Here is a 7,594-nt window from a genome sequence, read left to right on the forward strand (position 1 = left end):
CAACTGCAAGAAGTAAAATCACATTGTAGACCTGTGGGTGACACAGCTTAGAAACCTACCCAAAAGAGAAGATTCTGATAACCAGAAGTACAATGATCAAGAGCAAAAGAAGAGACAAAGGCCCAATGAATATTACTGAAAACTCCCCAGCAAAGGAGCAAAACCCTATGCCAACCTCAGAGTTAACTGAGGAAGACGTCGAGAAAATGGGGCACACAGAATCCATAAAACTCATTTTAAAGCTTCTGATGAACAATGAGAAGCTCATGCAAGATTTCAAAGAATTTAAGAAAGTGATGAGGCAAATGAAGGCTGATATATCAGAAATTAAGAACACAGTAGAGCAAATTAAAAGTACAGTGGAGAGTCTCCAAAATAGAATGAAGCAAGCAGAAGAAAGAATCTCAGCATTGGACGATATTTCCTGTCACCAGGGAGAAGCAAACAAAAAGCTGGAAGCAGAGCTGGATCAGGCAAAAAAAAAGTATTCAAGAATTGAAAGACACTATTAAGAGACCAAATATAAGAGTTAGAGGAATCCCAGAAGGTGCAGAAAGAGAAGCTGAGTTTGCAAATGTATTTAATGAAATAATTACGGAAAATTTCCCTAATCCGGAGAGAATTGGGAAACAAGATCCAGGAGGGGAATAGAACTCCCAACAGGCTTGATCAAAAGTAATCTTCACCAAGACACATAATTATCAAGCTTTCTTCAATTGAACATAAGGAAAAGATCCTTAAATGTGCACGTGAAAAATATCAATTGACATATAAAGGAATTCAGGAGATCTCTCACAGGAAACTGTACAGGCAAGAAGAGAATAGAGTGATATATTCCAGATTCTAAGAGCAAAAAATTGTCGACCTAGGATAACATATCCAGCAAAGCTTTCTTTTGTCTTTGAAAATTAAATACAATTCTTCCACAGTAAAGAAAATTACAAGAATTTGCGTCTTTCAAACCTGCCCTACAAATGATACTTACAGATGTTCTTTTGACAGAGAAGAGGAATTGTACCTACCAAACCAAAGGCAAACGGGAAGAACATCCCAGTAAAAAGACAATAGAAGACTAAACCAATGAGCAACCCATTCCTAAAATGACAGGACCAAAGTACCATCCATACATATTAAACTCTGAATGTAAATGGCTTAAGCTCAATCAAACGTCATAGACTAGTAGACTGATTTAAAAAACAAAACCCATCTGTTTATTGTCTGTCACCAACAAAGATCAGCGAAAACTATATCGCATGGGTTTTGTTCTTTTTCTGTTGTTTTCATCTCTTGAAAATACTTTCTTCTGATTAAATCATTCAATGACTCATAGATCATGCAGTGGCATCATTTTCTGCGTGAAGGTTCTTGATTTTCATTTCTTCAGCTATACGTTAGTCATTTAATAGCATATGATTTAACTTCTTGTTGTTGTTAATTTCTTTTTTCTCCCTGATGTTGGTTTTGCTTTATGGTTTGTTATTTAAGGGGATGTATAGTAGCTGTGCAATGGAGGCTGTCATATCTAGTAACATGTCATTTAACTTAATGGCATTGTAAATTTCTATTTTTCTTTCTATTGTTGATTTTGCATTATGACTTTTTATTTAAGGGGATGTACAGTAGCTGTGAAATGGAGACTAACATCCAGATGTGAGGATGCAGTGTAGTATGCATTTCTGCTTCCAGACAAAGATGGACTTACAATGAAGCTGTTTATTTTATCTTGACAATAGAATTCTGGACTCTCTGCCATTGTCCATGCCCGCAATGATAGACATATGACTATGTATGAAGAACTATACTTTAGTAATGATATAGAGGAACTAGGTGGGGTGAGGGAATTGGGGAGGGGATAAGGGAATATGGAACTGTATCATAAAATGAATAATAATAATAAAATGTAAAAAAAATGATCAGCCCATGATAATATACTCAGTAAAGCTTTGCTTTTATTTGAAAATGAAGTAAAATACTTTCAAAGCATGCAAAAACTGAAAGATTTCACCTCTATCAGACCTGCCCTACAAATGTTGTGCTTTAAAGATGTGCTGCAGATTCCATCTGTTGTTCCTTCCTTAATCGCCTGCGATGAGCAGGACTGAGCTTTGCCAGGGAAGAGAGTCTGGTGCCAAGCACTGACTCTGGGCCTCCCTCAAGGATGGCAAGTCTTTGATCCATCTCTTACTGTCTGCCAGAGTGTTCATTATTGGGGAGCCGGGATGAGGAGCAGAGTCTGAACCTGACCACAGACACTCTGATATGGAATATGGGCATCCAAACAGAATGGGTCAAACATCCACTCAATTCTTCAAATATAAATAAACATAAATATTTATAAATACATGAATGTGCATAAATATGAATGAATATTTTCTATTAGGTAAAAATAGTTATTGTTTTTAGATTTGTTTAGCTTTTTTTTTTCTGGAGGTCAGAGTAATGGATGGAGAAAGACAGATTTTACATCTATTGCTTCACTCTCTAATGATCACAATGATGATGCTAGGCTAGGCCGAAGTCAGGGACCTAAAATCATCATCCAAATTTCCCACTTGAGTGCAGAAACTCAAGGACTTGGGTCGTGTCGCACTGCTTTCTTAGATTATTAACCGAAAGCAGGATCAGAGGAGAACAGCTTCGATTCAAATCACCAAATAGACAGGGTGCCAGCATTATAGATTGTAGCTTAATAACAGTGTGCCAGCAATTTTCTGCCACTTTTCTTAATTTAATTTAAGTCATTTTTTCATTATTGTAAACTGAGCTTTTTAAATCATACATTTCCAAAAGCCATTTTTGAGATTTTTTCATTTGGATCTTGCAAAGGAAATGATGACATAGAGTTTCTAGATTAGATAGTGTCTATCTAGGCTTGAAATTCTTATTACCTTTAAAGTCCATTTTTAGCTTGGAAAGAAAGAGAAATTGCAAGGACTTCACATTCCCAATGTGCCTGAGGCAAAGATGGTCCTGAATTCAGGTTGTACTATTACTTGTGGCAGACAAAGCTAAAAATCTAAAAAAGGTGTGTTCTTCAAATAGCATATATGTCTTGTGAAAAAATTCATTATTTCATTTAAAGAGGTCAGGAGTTTTCCTGTTTTAGGACTTACAGTAAAGTCATAAAATGGCTGAATCAAAACTGCTTTATTTTATCTTTAGGTTTGAAGGAAAACTCCATATTTATTTTATTTTCATCAATTCATTATGTGTGTGGATTCTGAGTTTTCAAATTTCCGTAGTTTCATTTTAAAAGAAAATATAAGTATAAAATTAAATGACTTTAAGGGTGGACTTCCATTAATAATATAATTCAGCAGGTGGGAAAATGATAATGTTTCATAATAAGTCCCAAATCAGAATATTTGGGTCATCAAGAACATGACATTTCTTAAGTTAGGGATTGGGTATGTGTATGATGAACGGTTGGCAGGAGACTGGTACATGCCAATAACTTGACTCACATGCATCAGGAAAGGTAGAAGCAGAAGCAAAGTGCGGCAGAACCGACTGGTCTGTTTCTTTGTTATAGTGAAGAACCGACTATGGAGTTCTGGTCTGGCTTGCTCTGCACCATCCACTCCCTTACATTCACGATCTGTTCTACCACACTGTTGTCTGCATAACTGAACTCGGTAATTATGCAGCCCACACATAACAATTCAGTTTCTTACGTCCACTCTTATTCCTCATATTACTTGTTCAGCCCAGAACACTATTCATCAGTGAGTTCCTGGGGCACTGTGAACATTAAACCTTTTCATAGGCTTTTTATTAGTATTTCCTTTTTCTTCCCTCCCCCCCATGAGATTCAGGTTAATTCAACAACATGGGCCTAAGGTAAAACCCCTTGAATCACATCAGTAGCCTTTCTTTACTATGTAATCCATGTATAGTATGATTTAAGCCACCCTGTAAATTTCATCTGTTTAGGTACACTATTCCTCAGAGGTTTCATTTTCCTGTAAAAGGTAAATAGCTCCTTTGCCCCTCAACTACATAAAGATAAGATATTTTGATTCATGGGACAATCTTAAACTGCTTTTAGAAGAATGAATTCTACGGTGGATTCATTGAATACCAGAATTTGTGAAATGCCATAGAATTACCTATAAAAAGAAATATAGCACAGGAGCACAAGTGTCCAGTGTTAGTCATCGCTTGTTATAATTTCCTTACAAAATCTTGTCTCTCTTCACTGCACTATTGAATTATCTATTATTCATTTCACATTTTCCCAAATTTATTGAGCTTTCATCAAGCAATGTGTGAGGTAGTGGAAACAAAATTCTGAGATTTTTTAAATTACTGTTTAAAGAATTTATGGAATATATGGTTGTTTCATCAACATTTACTGTAATCATAAAATTACCAGAAGTTAAATGAATCATGGCGTATGGTATTATTTTATGTGCAATCCTTGCACAAAGGCCATGCTAATCATTTGTTCATCTCTGTATCATTCCAATTGTAGTATTTGTGCTGCTGATGCAAGCAGGTACTATTTCATTTTATTGCATGATAAAACAAAGAATGTTTACATCCTGGATTCATTTATTCATTGACTAATCTTACAAACAGATCTGTGTATCTATTGGATGTTAATGGGAAAGATACACAGAGTATCTTAACAAATATGTAGTACATAAAAAGAGAACAGAGTAAGCTTGACATCAACCAATGAGCCCTCTCTTCAAGAGAAAGTATGTTGCACAAAATGAAGCCAATCAATAGGTTTCAGAAGCAATATGCGTGGAATATGTTCAGCCCTGGACTCACAGGCCATCTTGGTCAGGGGGCCCTGTCTGGCTCTGTTCAACTAAGGACTCCTTTCACAGGTCATCTTTTCTCTGGCTTGATCCAAAACTTCTCTGTGTTGTGATTACTCTGAGCTTTCTCCTTTCTCCTTGGTAAAGGCTTCCATCCAGTTAGTGAAAGTGTTTTCCTATACCAACAGGTATTGGATATGTTTTCTTAGGCATATGAGAGAAATATAATTGGTATTCCTCTCCTGATTACATTTTTCTTTGTACTCTGAGGAGAGAGGAAGCCTATGATTTAGGAGGCTGTTCCTCAGACAAAGCTTACAGGCCCCCAGAATCTGTTTTATAATTGTGAAGAGGTCATTTCCCTTAGAAGTAGCCTCTGGGCCAGTTAAAAGGTCTTATCCCTCCCCTGTAACAAGGTGGATGGAGAGTTTTAAGTTTCCCACTGGCATAAGGAAAGAAGATTCTGAAGCCTGGAGTGCAGCTTGTTTCTTCGATCTCTTTTCGAGTCTCCCAAGTAACGTTCCGTCTTTCTAGGCAAGGTCACTGACTTGGGACAAACTCTGGAAGGTCTGTCATAGTTGTGTATCTGTCAGGGTCATCTGAAAACCTTCCCAAGTTCCCCTTTGTCTGTCTAAGGTCCTGCAAGGATAAGTGAAGTTGTATATGTGCAGGACCGCTGAACCCTCCTGAAAAGATAAAATAGTTGTGCATAGGTGGATGTATATTTTGGTAACAGGTGGTCGAGGTTAGAGGAATGAGGGGAAACGAGCAGTGGGCAGTGGGGTTGGTGTAGACCCTTGTGCTAGATGGAAGGAGGGATGTGGCTGGTGTTTTGAGGGTTACTATGGATTAAGTGCCAGATTTGTGTTATGGAAATGACAAACGTCTAGGTTATCTCAAACAGCATGAAATGCTGGGGCATGAGAGATCTCAGACTATTTCTCTACTCTGTGACTGACGAGACCTACTTGGAGAATAGAGTCAAAGTTATTATTATTTTATTTGGGGAGAGGGAGATAAATCTTCCCCCATCCCCAGCCTGTATTATGGCCACAGCATTATGTAGAAAAAGACCAGGAATTTTTCAAGGTTTCAGGGCTCACAGAATCCTAGCTCATGACAACGCACTTCATGTGGTTTTTTGAAGGTGACTTATCATTTGTCTGAAATACAGAAGAAATCAAAGCATCTTTATGTTTCTGTCCCTGCTCAATTGAGGTGTCTCTTAAATTTCTGGTTTGTGGGAGCACTGCATCTTCAAACCCAATGTTAGGTTCTTTGTCTTACATCCACCAAAAATGAGGAACATGGACAAGGATGAATGGGACAGTAAAGCCGTAAAAAAATGGAGAGAAAACTCCCTGCAGTCAAGAAGGGATACTGAGAAAGAAAGACACTGGGGTTGATGTGCACAGAGTTTTCACATTGCAAAAGAAAAGTCGTAACTGGTGTGGGAGAAGCATTTAATTAGCTAATCAGGTAAAAGTTAATTCCCATCACAGGAATTCTCTACAGAAGCATTTCTTGATGCACCTCAGGAGAAATGTGGACTCACATATGGGATCAGGAGTCAGAATGATGGGGTGGCATCCACCTCTGCTCACCATTGAAAAACCTTGATGGATGCAAAGGTGATCGATGGATCTCTGGAATGATGTGGAAGTTGTGGTTCTCAATATGCAAGGTCAGGAATGCTGTTCCTGTCCTCTCATGTCCTCGCATGTTAGTGAGGTCATGGTAATTAGAAGAAAATAAATCAATGAACATTAATTTGCATATATGTTTATGAGATAAATTTCTCTGCAAGGCTGATTCAAATTTGGTCTGTTTTCCTCCAGTCTTAAGCTATTAGAAGTACAAAAACACAATGTAATAATTAAAGGAATGAAATGCATTTGAGTATTTTGTCTCAATTTTTTTCAAAGATTCATTTATTTTTATTGGAAAGTCAGATATTCAGAAAGGAAGAGAGACAGAGAGAAAGAGCTTCTGTCTAATGATTCACTCCCTAAGTGACTGCAATGACTGGAGCTGAGCTCCAATATGAAGCCAGGAGCCAGGAGCTTCTTCTGGATCTCCCACATGGGTGCAGGGTCCCAAGGCTTTGTGCCATCCTTGACTGCTTTCCCAGGTCACATGCAGGTAGCTGGACTGGAAGCAGCACTGCTGGGACATGATCTAGTGCCCATATGGGACCCTGGTGTGTACAAGGTGGAGACCTTAGCTGCTAGGCTACCGTGTTGGGCCCTCAACTCAATTTTTATTAGAAAAAACCATTCAATTACATGCTGGCTCAGGATTAATATGCTAAGCTGCAAACTGTTCCTAAATTTTTGGAAACCACTTAAAATGTCTTCATGGAAAGCAGCTATTAGTAAGCATTTTTTTGATTTTTAAATAGGAAACCAACAAAATACATGCAATATACAAGTACATATTGAAAAGTCTGATAAGTTTAGGTGGCAGTGGGGGAAATATAAGCCAGGGATTGGTAAGCCACCAGATGGAAAGAAGTAACAGCACCTAGGGGAAGTTAATACGTCTCCCCACAAGACACACAGTGGAGGGTATTCTTATTAAAAATTAGGTAGGTATTTAATGAAGAATTAATTACATAACACAAGCAATGTAAATGATAAATTAAATCCAGAAGGTTGAAGGAAAAAAAATCTAATTTAAATCTCACAGTTAGTCTGGTTGAATTTAGTGGACCTATTATCAGCAGACTTTTCAGCCATAAACTTTATTCTTGAAGTAGTAATTTGCAAAAGCAGGCTCCAAAAGTTAACCAATGCACCTCCTTCTCAATATCCATTATTGATCTT

General features: G+C 37.7%; 1 pseudogene; it reads right to left on the reverse strand.

Moving 5' to 3' along the window:
- Positions 1 to 4,383: 4,383 nt before the first annotated feature.
- Positions 4,384 to 4,498, reverse strand: LOC118758979 (U6 spliceosomal RNA; annotated as a pseudogene).
- Positions 4,499 to 7,594: the final 3,096 nt, after the last annotated feature.

This window comes from Ochotona princeps, chromosome 3 (genome assembly GCF_030435755.1).
Source record: "Ochotona princeps isolate mOchPri1 chromosome 3, mOchPri1.hap1, whole genome shotgun sequence".
NCBI classification, from domain to species: Eukaryota; Metazoa; Chordata; class Mammalia; order Lagomorpha; family Ochotonidae; genus Ochotona; species Ochotona princeps.